We start from the raw sequence: 16,786 nt of genomic DNA, 5'->3' as shown, positions 1-16,786 counted from the left end.
CTATCTCCTGAGAAACTTATATGTGGGTCAAGAAGCAACAGTTAGAACTTATTGGTTCAAAATTGGGAAAGGAATACATCAAGGCTGTATATTGTCACTCTGCTCAGTTAACTTCTATGCAGAGTGAAAGTTGACTTCCTTTTTGGCTGAGCTGGTAAAGAATGAGGGAGACCTGCATTGCAGGAGACCTGGATTCGATCCCTTGGTTGGGAAGATCCCAATGCAGAGTACATCATGCAAAATGCAGGGCTGGGTGAATCACAAGCTGGAATGAAGATTACAGGAAAAATATCAGCACCTCAGATATGCAGATGATACCACTCTAATGTCAGAAAGTGAAGTGGAATGAAAGAGCCTCTTGATGAGGGTGAAAGAGAGAGTGAAAAAGCTGGCTTAAAACTCCACATTCAGAAAAATAAGATCATGGCATCTAGTCTCAGCACTTCATGTAGATGAAAGGGAAAAAAGTGAAAGCAGTGACAGATTTTATTTTCTTGGGTTCCAAAATCACTGTGAACAGTGACTGCAGTCATGAAATTAAAAAACACTTGCTCCTTAAAGAAAAAGCTATGACCAAACTATACAGCATATTAAAAAGCAGAGACATTACTTTGCCAACAAAGGTCTGTATATTCAAAGCTATGGTTTTTGCAGTGTTCATGTAAGGATGCAAAAGTTGGACCATAAAGAAGACTGAGTACTGAAGAAATGATGCTTTTGAACTGTGATGCTGGAGAGGATTATTTAGTCCCTTGGTCAGCAAGGAGATCAAGGCAGTCAATCCTAAAGGAAATCAATCTTGAATATTCATTGGAAGGATTGATACTGGAGCTGAAGCTCCAATACTTTGGTCACCTGATGGGAAGAGCTGACTCATTCGGAAAAACCATGATACTGGAAAGATTGAAGGCAAAAGGAGAAGCAGGCAGCAGAGAATGAGATGGTTAGATAGTGTCACCAATTCAATGGGCATAAATCTGAGCAAACTCTGGGAGATAGCAAAGGACAGGGAATCCTGGTGTGCTGCAGTCCATGGGTCTCCAAGAGTCAGACACAACTTAACAACAACAATATGTGCATATATATATTCATTCTCAGATTATTTTCCATTGTAGCTTATTACAAGATATTGGGTATAGCTCCCTGTGCTATACACTACGTTCTTGACTTCTTCTTTCTTAACTTGAATTCAGGATTATTTATACCACTGAAGATTTATCCTCCATAATCTGAAATGAGTCTTTAGAATCACCTTCAAACCATTTACTTATTTTTGGTTCACTCCTTCTCCCACTGCATCACTGAGTATTATAAGCATGTACTTCTCTCCTTAACCCATCTTACTCTCAATCTTGATACATAGCATTTAACTCCTTTTAACAAAAGTTGAGACACATTTAAAATCTTCTTCAACTTCTCTTTTTCTTTATTGTTGACTCAGAAATGGCATAGGAGCTTTGTAATTGAGGAGGAAGAATTAGATATGGTCCCTACATCTGAAGAGCTGAAAAACTTACGTGCTCAAGTACAAAATGATTGTTATATGCAGCAACTTCTAAAGTTTATACTGATAACAAAAATTTTTAAACTTTAAATGTAGTGGCTTTTTTTTTTACTCATAAAACCACTTTTAAGGTGAGTATAATCATTACCCTTAGTATGTAAAAGATGTACTGAGAGTTAAGAGATGTAATGTAGTTTGGTGGAGATGCTGAATGAATAAATGGTAGAATCAGGGCTATAATCATGTCTGACTTATAACAGACTCTCCTGTAAACCTAAGTGGAGTATTTTGCTAATACTTTGTTGACTCTGTTTTATGCCCATTCTCTGGGTCATCTGAAACCTTTGCAGGAATGCAAAATCAGTCAGGCTCAGTGGGCTACAGATATTACCTTGAACCTTATTCATAGCCTCAGTAAAGCACGTATGTGTCTCTCCCCAGCCTTAGAGTCCTGATTTCTAGTGTTTGTTTTCAAGCAGCAAAGTGAAAATGAATGGGTGACAAATAGCTGTATAGTAATGTGGTTTATTACTAACCCTGCCTATGATCAATAGCTGGAGAAAAAAATTTCAGTCGCAGCTGAAAACATCTTCAAGCAAACAGGCTAAAATCATATTTTTTTCTTCTTCTTGTATAAATCATATTCTTTCATTTGTTGGCATTCTTTTTCTCTGGAGTACAAACTCTTTAGCATACCTTCTCATGGCTGGAGCCCTACTTATCTGTGTGAGGTCCTCCCACTTTTTATTTCAAGTACATGCATTTTCTCTCATTTTATTATTAATATCAAAAAATGAACTTACCCTTTCACAGGTGTCTATAGTTTTGACTGATATCTTTATTAGCATCTAATTAGAATCCCATTATATTCATAGCTACTCTCCATGTTTAAAAAGAAACAAACAACCCCCCCCCACAAAAAACAAAAACAAAAACAAGCAAGCCACTGGACACTGCAGCCTGTTTTCTCATGTTGTTTTGATTCTGTCTTCCTCAAAGTTTGTCTAAACTGACTCACTTCAGTTCAGTTGCTCAGTCATGTCTGACTCTTTGCGACCCCATGGACTGCAGCACTTCAGTCTTCCCTGTCCATCACCAACTCCCAGAACTTCCTTAAATTCATGTCCACCAAGTCCACTGATTCCATCCAACCATCTCATCCTCTGTCGTCACCTTCTCCTCCTGCCCTCAGTATTGCCCAGCATCAGTGTCTTTTCCAATGAATCAGTTCTTCCCATCAGGTGGTCAAAATATTGAAGCTTCAGCTTCAGCATCAGTCCTTCCAATGAATATTCAGGACTGATTCCCTTTAGGATGGACTGGTTGGATCTCCTTGCAGTCCAAGGGACTCTGAAGAGTCTTCTCAAACACCACAGTTCAAAAGCACTCAGCTTTCTTTATAGTCCAACTCTCACATCCATACATGACTACTGGAAAAACAATAGCTTTGCCTAGATGAACCTTTGTCAGCAAAGTAGTGTCTCTGCTTTTTAATATGTTGTCTAGGTTAGACATAGCTTTTCTTCCAAGGAGCAAACGTCTTTTAATTTCATGGCTGTAGTTACCATCTGCAGTGATTTTGGAGCCCAAGAAAATAAAGTCTCTCATTGTTTCCATTGTTTTCCCATCTATTTTCCATGAAGTGATGGGGACCGGATGCCATGATCTTAATTTTTTGAATGTTGAGTTTTAAGCCAACTTTCTCATTCTCCTCTTTCACTTCCATCACGAAGCTCTTTAGTTCTTCTTTGCATTCTGCCATAAGAGTGGTGTTATCTGCCTATCTAGGTTATTGATATTTATCCCCACAGTCTTGATTCCAGCTTGTGCTTCCTCCAGCCCAGCGTTTCTCATGATGTACACTGCATAGACATTAAATAATCAGGATGATGATATACAGCTTTGACTTACTCGTTTTGTGATTTGGAACCAGTCCATTGTTTCATGTCACTTCTTGACCTGCATACAGATTTCTCAGGAGGCACTAAGGTCGTCTGGTATTCCCATCTCTTGAGGAATTTTCTACAGTTTGTTGTGATCCACACAGTCAAAGGCTTTGGCATAGTCAATAAAGCAGAAGTAGACGTATTTCTGGAACTCTCTCGCTTTTTCAGTGATCCAACAGATGTCAGCGATTTGATGTCTGGTTCCTCTGCCTTTTCTAAATCCAGCTTGAACATCTGGAAGTTCATGGTTCAGGTAATGTTGAAGCCTGGCTTGGAGAATTTTGAGCATTACTTTGCTAGTGTGTGAGATGAGTGCAATTGTGGGGTATTTGAACATTCCATTGCCTTTTTTGGGATTGGAATGAAAATTGACATTTTCCAGTCCTGTGGCGACTTCTGAGTTTTCCAAATTTGCTGGCATATTGAGTGCAGCACTGTCACAGCATCACCTGTTAGGATTTGAAATAGCTTAGCTAGAATTCCAGCACCTCCACTAGCTTTGTTCTTAGTGATACATCCCCAGACCTACTTGACTTCACACTCCAGGACATCTGGCTCTAGGTGAGTGATCACACCATTGTGATTATCTACATCTTCAACGTCTTTTTTGTATAGCTCTTCTGTGTATTCTTGCCACCTCTTTTTAATATCTTCTGTTTCTGTTAGTTCCATACTATTCCTGTCCTTTATTGTGCCCATCTTGCATGAAGTGTTCCCTTGGTATCTCTAAGTTTCTTGAAGAGATCTCTGGTCTTTACCATTCTATTGTTAAATAGAATAAACTGACTATTTCTTCCTAAATTTACTATGTAATGACTCTATTTATTAATGTGAGTAAACTATCCTTTAGTTAAAAGTTTTACCCTTATGAGAGCTATAAAACTTCATTTAGCCATGACAGCTTAATATTTTCTTTCAAGATTTTTTTTTTTAATACTCAGTAGTATAGGCCTGAGAGTTCTGCAGCTTTCAAAGTACTTACCTTGCCCTTCACTAAAGGAATAAAGGATCATCAGCATCAATGTGCTGTTCAAATACCACAATTCCCATTAGCCATTTCTTTGCAATTTTAAACAATGGTCTTTGTTTTATTTATGGCTGGTTTAGAATTACCTGCCAATTATGGTTTCAAGGGTGTGCCTACTGGACATAAAATGAATAGAGATGCCACACATTAAATCTCAAATGTATTTCTCTGAGCTTATCAGAGTTTTCTTTTGAAAAATGTAGTATGAGTCCCTGAATTATTGCAAACATAATTAGAAATTTATGAAATATGACGTGCTCATTGGGCCTGTAATTTTCATTGTCCAAAGGCTCTAGAAAGATATCACTTAACTACTTAATCATTCTCCCTCTGCATGTGTGTGAAGACTTTTCCTTCATGCATTTTGAAGAGTGAGAGTCACTTGTGAAACTTCCATCATCAGACAGAATTTTTAAATACACAAATTATCCAGTTTGTTGTCATTCCTATTATTAAAATAAATTGCTATTCCAAAACTGCAAGCCTATAAATTTCTTCATTTTTCACTTTCATCAAAACATATTCTCAGTAGAAACTGCCTAAGACAGTACCTATGGAATGACTGCTGTAGGAAAATTAATTTCGGAGGAATCAAAGAAGCCTGGACTTATGCAAACTCCATGAATTCCCAGAAAAAAATTTTTAAAATAGCAGTTTTTAACCAGAGGAACCCTATCTGCTCAGAGAAAGTCCTTGAACATATACTAGTCAACTGGTGTCAAAATTGAATTATCTGGGGGACTGAGTGTGGCAGTGCATGCATGGTACCTTTTGAAGGAGGTCGCCATTATCTTCATTACCTCCACCATAGTTGGGCCTCAGATCAAATAACAGGGAGGGAACACAGACCTGCCTATTAAAAGAAAATTGGATTAAAGATTTACTGAGCAAGGTCCTGCCCAACAGAATAAGACCCATTTTCCCCCTCAGTCAGTGTCTACCATCAGAAAGCTTCCATAAGCCTCTTTCCTTCTCCATCAGAGGGCAGACAGAATGAAAACCACAATCACAGAAAACTAACCAAACTGGTCACATGGAACACAGCCTTGTCTAACTCAATGAAACTATGAGTCATGAGGTGTAGGGCCACCCAAGATGGACGGGTCATGGTGGAGAGTTCTGATAAAACGTATTCCACTGAAAAGGGGATAGCAAACCACTTGCATATTCTTGCATTGAGAACCTCATGAACAGCATGAAAAGGGGAAAAGATAGGACACTGAAAGATGAACTCCCCAGTTTGGTAGGTGGCCAGTATGCTACAGGAGATCAGTGGAGAAATAACTCCAGAAAGAATGAAGAGACAGACCCAAAACAAAACAATACCCAGTTGTGGATGTGACTGGTGATGAAAGTAAAGTCTGATGCTATAAAGAGCAATATTGCATAGGAACCTGGAATGTTAGGTCCCTGAATCAAGGCAAATTGGAAGTGGTCAAACAAGAGATGGCAATAGTAAACATCGACATTTTAGGAATTAGTGAACTACAATGGACTGGAATGGGGGAATTTAACACAGATGACCATTATATCTACTATTGTAAGCAAGAATTCCTTAGAAGAAATGAAGTAGCCATCATAGTCAACAAAAGAGTCCAAAATGCAGTACTTGGAGGCAATCTCAAAAACAACAGAATGATCTCTGTTCGTTTCCAAGACAAACCATTCAATATCACAGTAAGCCAAGTCTATGCTCCAACCAGTAATGCTGAAGAAGCTGAAGTTGAATGGTTCTATGAATACCTACAAGACCTTCTAGAACTAACACTTAAAGAAGATGTCCTTTTCATTATAGAGGACTGGAATACAAAAGTAGGTAGTCAGGAGATATCTGGAGTAACAGGAAAATTTGGGCTTGGAGTACAAAACATAGCAGGGCAAAGGCTAACAGAGTTTTGCGAAGAGAATGCACTGGTCATAGCAAACACCCTCTTCCAACAATACAAGAGAAAACTCTACACATGGACATCACCAGATGGTCAATACGGAAATCAGGTTGATTATATTTTTTGCAGCCAAAGATGGAGAAGCTCTATGCAGTCAGCAAAAACAAGACTGGGAGCTGACTGTGGCTCTGATCATGAACTCCTTATGCCAAATTCAGACTTAAATTGAAGAAAGTAGGGAAAACCACTAGATCATTCAGGTATGACCTAATCCCTTACAATTATACAGTTAAGTTCAGTCACTCAGTCATGTCCAACTCTTTGTGACCCCATGGACTGCAGCATGCCAGGCCTTCCTGTCCATCACCAACTCCTGGAGTTTACTCAAACTCATGTCCATCAAGTCGATGATGACATCCAACCATCTCATCCTCTGTCATCCCCTTCTCCCACCTTCAGTCTTTCCCAGCATCAGGTTATTTTCAAATGAGTCAGTTCTTTGCATCAGGTGGCCAAAGTATTGGAGTTTCAACTTCAGCATCAGTCCTTCCAATGAATATTCAGGGATGATTTCCTTTACGATGGACTGGTTGGATCTCCCTGCTGTCCAAGGGACTCTCAAGAGTCTTCTCCAATACCACAGTTCAAAAGCATCAATTCTTTGGCGCTTAACTGTTTTTATACTCCAGCTCTCACATCCATACGTCAATAGATTATACAGTGGAAGTTGCAAATAGATTCCAGGGATTAGATCTTATAGACAGAGTGCCTGAAGAACTATGGATGAAGGTTTGTGCCATTGTACAAGAGGCAGTTATCAAGACCATCCCCCAAAAAAAGAAATGCAAAAAGGCAAATGATTGTCTGAGTAGGCCTTGCAAATAGCTGAGAAAAGAAGAGAAGCTAAAGGCAAAGGAGAAAAGGAAAGTTACAGCCATTTGAATGCAGAGTTCCAACGAAGAGCAAGGAGAGATAAGAAAGCCTTCCTCAGTGATCAATGCAAAGAAATAGAGGAAAATGATAGAATGAGAAAGACAAGAGCTCTCTTCTTTCAAGAAAATTAGAGATACCAAGGGAATATTTCATGCAAAGATGGGCACAATAAAGGACAGAAATGGTATGGAACTAACAGAAACAGAAGAGCTTTAGAAGAGGTAGCAAGAATACACAGAAGAACTATCCAAAAACATCTTCATGATCTAGATAACGACGGTGGTGTGATCACTCACCTAGAGCCAAACATCCTGGAATGTGAAGTTAAGTGGGCCTTAGAAAGCATTAGGTGAACAAAGCTAGTGAAGGTGTTGGAATTCCAGCTGAGCTATTTCAAATCCTAAAAGATGATACTGTGAAAGCACTGCACTCTATATGCCAGCAAATTTGGAAAACTCAGCAGTGGCCACAGGACTGGAAAATGTCAATTTTCATTCCAATCCCAAAGAAAGGCAGTGCCAAAGAATGTTCAAATACCCCACAATTGCACTCATCTCACACACTAGCAAAGTAATGCTCAAAATTCTCCAAGCCAGACTTCAATATTATGTGAACCGTGAAATTCCAGATGTTCAAGCTGGTTTTAGAAAAGGCAGAGGAACCGGAGATCAAATTGCCAACATCTGTTGAATCATTGAAAAAGCGAGAGAGTTCCGGAAACATGTCTACTTCTGCTTTATTGACTATGCCAAAGCCTTTGACTGTGTGGATCACAATAAACTGTGGAAAATTCTGAAGGAGATGGGAATACCAGACCACCTGACCTGCCTCTTGAGAAATCCATGTGCAGGTCAGGAAGCAGCAGTTAGAACTGGACATGAAACAATGGACTGGTTCCAAATCAGGAAAGGAGTATGTCAAGGCTGTATGTTGTCACCCTGCTTATTTAACTTATATGCAGAGTACATCATGAGAAATGCTGGGCTGGAAGAAACACAAGCTGGAATCAAGATTGCCGGGAGAAATATCAATAACCTCAGATATGCAGATGACACCACCCTTATGGCAGAAAGTGAAGAAGAACTAAAGAGCCTCTTGAAAGTGAAAGAGGAGAGTGAAAAAGTTGGCTTAAAGCTCAACATTCAGAAAATTAAGATCATGGCATCCGGTCCCATCACTTCATGGCAAATAGATGGGGAAGCAGTGGGAATAGTGAGAGATTTTTTTTTCTTGTGCTCCAGAATCACTGCAAATGGTGACTGCAGCCATGAAATTAAAAGAAGCTTGCTCCTTGGAACAAAAGCTATGAACAACCTAGACAGCATATGAAAAAGCAGAGACATTACTTTGCCAACAAAGTTCTATCTAGTCAAAGCTATGGTTTTTCCAGTAGTCATGTGTCGATGTGAGAGTTGGAGAATAATAAAGCTGAGGGCTGAAGAGTTGATGCTTTTGAACTGTGGTACTGGAGGAGACCCTTGAGAGTCCCTTGCACTGCCAGGATATCCAATTAGCCATTCCTTAAGGAAATCAGTCCTAAATATTCATTAGAAGAACTGACGCTGTTGCCAAAACTCCAATACTTGGCCACCTAATGTGAAGAATTGTCTCATTGGAAAAGAGCGTGATGCTGGGAAAGATTGAAGGCGGTAGGAAAAGGGTATGACAAAGTTATGATAAGATTGTTGGATGGCATCACCAACTCTATTGACATAAGTTTGAAAAAGCTCTGGGAGTTGGTGATGGACAGGGAGGACTGGCGTGCTGCAGTCCATGGGGTTGCAAAGAGTCGGACATGACTGAGTGGCTGAACTGAACTGTACCAGTTCCTTCCCATATGAAATTGTTTTGTGCAGTAAGAATGGACTCAATAGTTTTTTGGTTGTAATAAGAGGCAAAGCATGGTGAAACACACCCTTAAGATGTGGTGAGGGATAGAAGAACTGATTGTTTTGAAATGGGAAGCACATATAAACACCAGATGGCTCCTCAGGACACCCTGGGTGCCCATTTTGCTTCAGGTTACTTTAGTGTAATAAAATATTAATCTAATGTCTCAATTTCAGGAGCTTCTGAGCCGTGCATATTTTGCTCTGGCAAGTCTGTGCATAGTGTCTGTGTGTTTGTATATGTGTGTGTTTACATGTTTGTTGCATTCCGTTCTTATTTTTAGTAATTTGTGAGGCTTGGGAACATGTGATAGAAAAAGAAGACTTCAAATATATAATCATTCTGGCTTTCAGGGTCTTATACTTAGATCAAAATGAAAGCTAAATTTGATAGTTCTTTGCTAAGAAAGATGGGTAGGTCACCAAGGGGCAATTTTCCTGACATAGTTGACTGTGTATCATGAAAATGTTTGGCATGGTGGTCCTTCATATAGGCAGCTATGTTTCTTGAAAGTTAAGCACAGCAATAAGGAAAGGGGTTGGGAATGTGTGATATAGAATTAAAAGGTTCAAATTAATTAGGGATAGGAGCTAAACAGAAAAGTGAACATTCTTGAATGGCATCTAATTCTTGAGACTTAACCTGAACTAGCTGTATAGTTTGCCTAATTCACATTCATAAATTAACAAAAGAGGTCTAGTAGAATACAGGATTTAGAACCAGAGAAGCCTGAATTGGAATACAAATTCTTCTATTTATCAGTAAAAAGACCTTGAACAAAGTAAACAATCTTTCTGAGCACTAGCACCCTCATTTGTGGCAGGGAAAGTGATAATGAATAATTTCCTGAATTCATTATGGAATATTGAAATATATGCCATGTTCCAAATGCCAGTAGGCATTTAGAAATATTACTTATAATTCTCCTACTGCCAGAAGATATAGGACAATATGTGATATTTTTTTTTCATTTCCATTTTAAGGCTCTTAAGGTTAACACTTTAAGGAAATTCTGTTCTTAATATTCAGTTCTCTAAGAGGGTCTCTGAATAATCAAGTTAATGGCATGCACCTTAATTTGAATCTTTTAGCACATCCTCCATAAACTATGAAAATCAAGTAGATCAGGGGTCAGCAAATTTATTTTGTAAAGGGACAGATAGAAAATATTTTAGGCTTTGTGAGCCACCAAATCTGTTATAACCAACTTATTCTGCTGTTGTAGTGTGAAAGCAGTCATAAAAATGCATAAATATAAGAAGCATGACTTTATTTTGAAAACAGTTGCTGTACCAGATTTGGCCTGGGAGCCATCATTTACTGACTCCTGAAGGAGAACAAATACAACCTCACAAACCCATACCTTTAGTAACATTAAAAGTCAAAGAAATTGCATACTTCAAAATGCCCACAAGTAAAAAAAAATAAGCATCATTTTCAGTGCAGCTATTTCTTGGATCTCCACCTTTGCAGAAAGGAAGATGGGTCCAGAAAAATTGTGAAAGAAATAAGAGGGAAATGAAGGGCCTAGAACTGAATTAAAATCAACAGTAGAAATTAAAAGTCAATCTATATAAGGAAATACTGAAAAAAGAGTCCTGGTAATTTTCAACACTGAGTGTAAGAAAGATATTTACTTAAAGGTGAGGGAGGGCTATATAAGGAGGCAGTTGGAAGGGCAGCATTTGTGAAGAGGAGAGCAAAAAGAACAGAATAAGCACATTTTGGAAACTGCATGGTGAAGAGAAAAAGAGTAAGAGGGGGAAATTTATGATCCAATAAGATAAAGCAAAATGTAAAATAATCAAAGGATATCATGCTTTATTACCACACCTCAAAAAAGAGCTTTTTAATAAATAAACATTTATCCAGAAAAACATCTACCTCTCTTTCATTGACTATGCTAAAGCCTTTGCCTGTGTGGATCATAACAAACTGTGGAAAATTCTTAAGCAGATGGGAATACCAGACCATCTTACGTGTCGCCTGAGAAATCTGCATGCTGGTCAAGAAGCAACAGTTAGAACCCTATATGGAACAACTGACTCATTCGGGATTGAAAAAGGAGTATGACAAGGCTGTTTTTTTGTCACTCTACTTATTTAACTTATACATTGCGCACATTGGAAAAATGCCAGGCCGGATGTATTACAAGTTGGAATCAAGGTTGCCGGGAGAAATATCAACAACCTCAGATATGCAGATGATATCACTCTAATGGCAGAAAGTGAAGAGGAACTAAGAAACCTCTTGATGAGGGTGAAGGAGGAGAGTGAAAAAGCCAGCTTAAAACTAAATATTAAAAAAAATAAGATCATTTATCTGGTCCCATCACTTCTGGAAGAAGAAAAGGTGGAAGAAGTGACAGATTTCCTCTTCTTGGGCTCTAAAATCACTGCAGCCTTGAAATTAGAAGACAGTTGCTTCTTGGCAGGAAAGCCATGACAAACCTAGACAGTGTATTAAAAAGCAAATGCATCACTTTGCCGAGAAAGGTCCGTATAATCAAGGCTATGGTCTTTCCAGTAGTCATGTGTGGATGTGAGAGTTGGATCATAAGAAGGCAGAGTGCCGAAGAATTAATGCTTTCAAATTGTGGTCCAGTAGAAGACTGTTGAGAGTCCCTTGGACTGCAAGGAGATCAAACCAGTCAATCCTAAAGGAAATCAGTCCTCAATATTCATTGGAAGGACTGATGCTGAAACTGAAGCTCCAATACTTTGGCCACCTGATGAGAGGAACTGACTCATTGGAAAAAACCCTGATGCTGGGAAAGATTGAAGACAGAAGGATAAGAGGGTGACAGAGGATGGGATGGTTGGATGGCATCATGAATGCAATGGACATGAACTTGGGCAAACTCCAGGAGATGGTGAGGAACAGGCAAGCCTGCCGTGATGCAATTCATGGGGTCATGAAGAGTTGGACACAACTTGATGACTAAACAACAACAACATTAAAGAAACTATGTTCTAACGCTGACAGAAAAGTGCTCTTGAACTAGCAATCTTTTGAGCCACCCGAAACTGTCAGCCTGTTCACAGAAGTGTAAAAGTACAGGTAGTACTATATATGAAAAGGTACTCTAAGAAAAAATACATAACATATGAATGCCAAGTTTTTCAGATATAGAAAATCCTACTCCCCACACCTAACTAACCAGGAGGCAGAAGAAAACTGTAATGCATAGTTAGTTCATACTGAAGCCTGTGTCATCAAACAAGCACATAAAGAAACAGCTTGTATCAGATATTTTAGAATTTAGTAGAACAATGAACATAAAACAATAAGGAGAAATAAATTGAGTGGATTGAATTCAGAAAAAAATAAGAAATGACAAAATCATATAAAAAATGAAGACTAAATTATAAAAGGCCCAGAAGAAATATATGTGAATAAAAACTAAGATCCTCTAAATACAGAAAACAACAGTAGAAAAGTAAAAAGAATCAGAGATAAAGTATTTAAATTAACATTGTCAAGAAAGATATGATGTCATAATGACTGGAATTCCTGAAGATGAATAATTAAACATTGAAACAAGGGAAAACCACTAGTCCATTCAGGTATGACCGAGATCAAATCCCTTATGAGTATACAGTAAAAGTGACAAATAGATTTAAGGGACTAGATCTGATAGACAGAGTGCCTGATGAACTATGGACAGAGGTTCGTGACATTGTACAGGAGACAGGGATCAAGACCATCCCCATGGAAAAGAAATGCAAAAAAGCAAAATGGCTGTCTGAGGAGGGCTTACAGATAGCTGGGAAGAGAAGAGAAGCGAAAAGCAAAGGAGAAAGGGAAAGATAGTCCCATCTGAATGCAGAGTTCCAAAGGATAGCAAGGAGAGATAACAAAGCCTTCCTCAGCAATCAGTGCAAAGAAATAGAGGAAAACAACAGATTGGGAAAGACTAGAGATCTCTTCAAGAAAATTAGAAATACTAAAGGAACATTTCATGCAAAGATAGGCTCGATAAAGGACAGAAATGGTATGGACCTAACAGAAGCAGAAGATAATAAGAAGAGGTGGCAAGAATACACAGAAGAACTGTCCAAAAAAATCTTCATGACCCAGATAATCATGATGGTGTGATCACTCACCTAGAGCCAGACATCCTGGAATGTGAAGTCAAGTGGGCCTTAGAAAGCATCACTACGAACAAAGCTAGTGGAGGTGATGGAATTCCAGTTGAGCTACTTCAAATCCTGAAAGATGATGCTGTGAAAGTGCTGCACTCGATAAGCCAGCAAATTTGGAAAACTCAATGACATAATCCTCTACATAGAAAACCCTAAAGACTCTACTAGAAAATTACTAGAGTTGATCAATGAATATAGTAAAGTTGCAGGATATAAAATTAACACACAGAAATCCCTTGCATTCCTATACTCCAATAATGAGAAAACAGAAAGAGAAATTAAGGAAACAATACCATTCACCATTGCAACAAAAAGAATAAAATACTTAGGAATATATCTACCTAAAGAAACAAAAGACTTATATATAGAAAACTATAAAACACTGATGAAAGAAATCAAAGAGGACACAAACAGATGGAGAAATATACCGTGTTCATGGATTGGAAGAATTAATATAGTGAAAATGAGTATACTACCCCCAAAAATCTATAGATTCAATGCAATCCCTATCAAGCTACCAATGGTATTTTTCACAGAACTAGAACAAATCATCTCACAATTTGTATGGAAATATAAGAAACCTCGAATAGCCAAAGCAATCTTGAGGAAGAAGAATGGAACTGGAGGAATCAACCTGCCTGACTTCAGGCTCTACTACAAAGCCACAGTCATCAAGACAGTATGGTACTGGCACAAAGATAGAAATATAGATCAATGGAACAAAATGGAAAGCCCAGAGATAAACCCACGCACATATGGACACCTTATCTTCGACAAAGGAGGCAAGAATATACAATGGAGAAAAGACAATCTCTTTAACAAGTGGTGCTGGGAAAACTGGTCAACCACTTGTAAAAGAATGAAACTAGAACACTTCCTAACACCGTACACAAAAATAAACTCAAAATGGATTAAAGATCTAAATGTAAGACCAGAAACTATAAAACTCCTAGAGGAAAACATAGGCAAAACACTCTCCGACATAAATCACAGCAGGATCCTCCATGACCCACCTCCCAGAATATTGGAAATAAAAGCAAAAATAAACAAATGGGACCTAATTAAAATTAAAAGCTTTTGCACAACAAAGGAAACTATAAGCAAGGTGAAAAGACAGCCTTCAGAATGGGAGAAAATAATAGCAAATGAAGCAACAGACAAACAATTAATCTCAAAAATATACAAGCAACTTCTGCAGCTGAATTCCAGAAAAATAAACGACCCAATCAAAAAATGGGCCAAAGAACTAAACAGACATTTCTCCAAAGAAGACATACAGATGGCTAACAAACACATGAAAAGATGCTCAACATCACTCATTATTAGAGAAATGCAAATCAAAACCACAATGAGGTATCATTTCACACCAGTCAGAATGGCTGCTATCCAAAAGTCTACAAGCAATAAATGCTGGAGAGGGTGTGGAGAAAAGGGAACCCTCTTACACTGTTGGTGGGAATGCAAACTAGTACAGCCACTATGGAGAACAGTGTGGAGATTCCTTAAAAAACTGGGAATAGAACTGCCATATGACCCAGCAATCCCACTGCTGGGCATATACACCGAGGAAACCAGAATTGAAAGAGACGCGTGTACCCCAATGTTCATCGCAGCACTGTTTACAATAGCCAGGACATGGAAGCAACCTAGATGTCCATCAGCAGACAATGGATAAGGAAGCTGTGGTACATATACACAATGGAATATTACTCAGCCATTAAAAAAATACATTTGAATCGGTTCTACTGAGATGGATGAAACTGGAGCCCATTATACAGAGTGAAGTAAGCCAGAAAGAAAAACAACAATACAGTATACTAATGCATATATATGGAATTTGAAAGATGGTAACGATAACCCTATATGCGAGACAGAATAAGAGACACAGATGCATAGAACAATTTTATGGACTCTGAGGGAGAAGGTGAGGGTGGGACGTTCTGGGAGAATAGCATTGAAACATGTATATTATCATATGTGAAACAGAACACCATTCCATGTTCGATGCATGAGACAAGGGCTCAGGGCCAGGGCAATGGGATGACCCAGAGGGATGGGATGGGGAGGGAGGTGGGTGGGGGGTCCAGGAAGGGGAACACATGTAAACCCATGGCTGATTCATGTCAATGTATGGCAAAAACTATTACAATATTGTAAAGTAATTAGCCCCCAACTAAAATAAATAAATTAAAAAAAAAAAAGAAAAGAATTTGAAATAAACAAATAAATAAGCCTTCAAAAAAAAAAAATTTGGAAAACTCAGCAATGGCCACAGGACTGGAAAAGGTCAGTTTTCGTTCCGATCCCAAAGAAAGGCAATGCCAAAAAATGCTCAAACTACCACACAGTTGCACTCATCTCACATGCTAGTAAAGGAATGCTCAAAATTCTCCAAGCCAGGCTTCAGCAATACGTGAACCATGAACTTCCAGATGTTCAAGCTGGTTTTAGAAAAGGCAGAGGAACCAGAGATCAAATTGCCAATATCCGCTGGATCATCGAAAAAGCAGGAGAGTTCCAGAAAAACATCTATTTCTGCTTTATTGACTATGCCAAAGCCTTTGACTGTGTGGATCACAAGAAACTGTGGAAAATTCTGAAAGAGATGGGAATACCAGACCATCTGACCTGTCTCTTGAGAAACCTGTATGCAGGTCAGGAAGCAGCAGTTAGAACTGGACATGGAACAACAGACTGGTTCCAAATAGGAAAAGGAGTACGTCAAGGCTGTATATTGTCACCCTGCTTATTTAACTTATATGCAGAGTACATCATGAGAAATGCTGGGCTGGAAGAAACACAAGCTGGAATCAAGATTGCCGGGAGAAATATCGATAACCTCAGAAATGCAGATGACACCACCCTTATGGCAAAAAGTGAAGAAGAACTAAAGAGCCTGTTGATAAAAGTGAAAGAGGAGAGTCAAAAAGTTGGCTTAAAGCTCAATGTTCAGAAAACTAAGATCATGGCATCTAGTCCCATCACTTCATGGCAAATAGATGGGGAAACAGTGGAAACAGTGTCAGACTTCATTTTTGGGGGCTCCAAAATCACTGCTGATTGTCATTGCAGCCATGAAATTAAAAGATGCTTACTCCTTGGAAGGAAGGTTATGGCCAACCTAGATAGCATATTTAAAAGCAGAGATATTACTTTGCCAACAAAAGTCCGTCTAGTCAAGGCTATGGTTTTTCCAGTAGTCATGTATGGATGTTAGAGTTGGACGGTGAAGAAAGCTGAGCACTGCAGAATTGATGCTTTTGAACTGTGGTGTTGGAGAAGACTCTTGGGAGTCCCTTGGACTGCAAGGAGATCCAATCAATCCATCCTAAAGGAGATCAATCCTGGGTGTTCATTGGAAGGACTGATAGTGAATCTGAAACTCCAATACTTTGGCCACCTCATGCAAAGAGTTGACTCATTGGGAAAGACCCTAATACTGGGTAGGATTGGGG

The 16,786-nt window shown here is 38.8% G+C and overlaps 3 long non-coding RNA genes across 7 annotated transcripts in view; 1 reads left to right on the top strand and 2 right to left on the bottom strand.

Annotated features, from left to right (window-relative positions):
• LOC145506337 (uncharacterized) overlaps positions 1-16,786 on the top strand; it is a 788,916-nt gene that overhangs the window by 148,100 nt on the left and 624,030 nt on the right. The window lies entirely within an intron of this gene.
• Positions 1-16,786, bottom strand: part of LOC145506340 (uncharacterized) — a 160,435-nt gene that overhangs the window by 111,802 nt on the left and 31,847 nt on the right. The window lies entirely within an intron of this gene.
• Positions 1,211-10,611, bottom strand: LOC145506342 (uncharacterized). Its single transcript, XR_014053782.1, has 2 exons — positions 9,110-10,611; positions 1,211-2,513 (listed from the first exon to the last, which is right to left on the bottom strand). It is a non-coding gene; the product is annotated as an uncharacterized LOC145506342 (long non-coding RNA).

This window comes from Giraffa tippelskirchi, chromosome 5 (assembly GCF_054371585.1).
Source record: "Giraffa tippelskirchi isolate mGirTip1 chromosome 5, T2T-mGirTip1v1.2.pri, whole genome shotgun sequence".
In the NCBI taxonomy this organism is placed as follows: Eukaryota; Metazoa; Chordata; class Mammalia; order Artiodactyla; family Giraffidae; genus Giraffa; species Giraffa tippelskirchi.
The sequence above is the reverse complement of the archived record's forward strand: the minus strand, read 5'-3'. Positions and strand labels throughout refer to the sequence as shown.